Source organism: Oryx dammah, unplaced genomic scaffold, assembly GCF_014754425.2.
Source record: "Oryx dammah isolate SB20612 unplaced genomic scaffold, SCBI_Odam_1.1 HiC_scaffold_23, whole genome shotgun sequence".
Taxonomy (NCBI): Eukaryota; Metazoa; Chordata; class Mammalia; order Artiodactyla; family Bovidae; genus Oryx; species Oryx dammah.
In genome coordinates this window covers 22901073-22902202 of record NW_024070207.1, presented here as the reverse complement: position 1 = coordinate 22902202, position 1130 = coordinate 22901073, and positions in this window count along the sequence as shown.

Genomic DNA, 1130 nt, shown 5'->3' with positions numbered 1-1130 from the left:
AGAATACTGAAGTGGGTTGCCATTTCCTTTTCCAGGGGATCTTCCTGGCCCAAGGATCAAACCTGCATCTCCTGCATTGGCAGGTGTTTTCTTTACCACTAAGCCACCAGGGAAGCCCAAATTATTATATTTAGAATGAATAAACAACAAGGTCCTATAATATAGTATAGGGAACTATATTCAATATCCTGAGATAAATCATAATAGAAAAGAAAATGAAAAATAATATATATATACATATAGAAATATATATGTATAACTGAATTCAGTTGTATACATATATATTTATATATATACAACTGAATTCAGTTATACACAAAAACTGAATCAGGAGCTTCCCAGGTGGCAATAGTGGTTAAGAAACCACCTGCCAATGCAGGAGACAAAGGACACATGTTTGATCCCTGGGTCAGGAAGATCTCCTAGAGGAGGACATGTTCTTGCCTGGATAATCCTATGGACAGAGGAGCCTGCTATAATCCATAGCACTGTGAAGGGTCAAACAATACTGAAGCAACTTAGCAGGCACACATGAACATATAACTGAATCACTTTGCTGTACAGCAGAAGTTAACAACATTCTAGACCAACTACTCTTCAATTTAAAAACCTAATCTTTCAATATGGACTGAAAGGGAAGGGCACCGAACACAAAGTGGAGCCAGGTTAAGTTTTGAAGAGAACAACGATCACTTGGTTCTTGAGAGACTAAAGGGAAAGAGGGAACCACACATATCTGGAAAACTGTTGATAGTCAGGGGAGTATCTCCCTGATGATCTCATGATTGCTAATGACAGTGGAAATTGATATTAATATAACCTCTTTGGAGAACAATTTTGCAATATATGGATCAAGAGCCTTAAGATGTCTTTGACCCTGTAATTTTTACTTTAGGGAATCTATCTTTAGCAAAACTACTAAATATAGGAGTAAAGTTTTATTCTTTTTTTTTTTTTTTTTGGCCACACCTCATGGCATGTGGGGATCTTAGTTCTCTGACTAGGGATCTAGGGATCAATTTTGTGCTCCTTGAGTGAAAGCATGGAGTCCTAACCACAGAACCACCAGGGAAGTTACTGAAAGAGTTTTATTCTTAACAAAAGACCTATGACAGATCTGGCAATTTTGG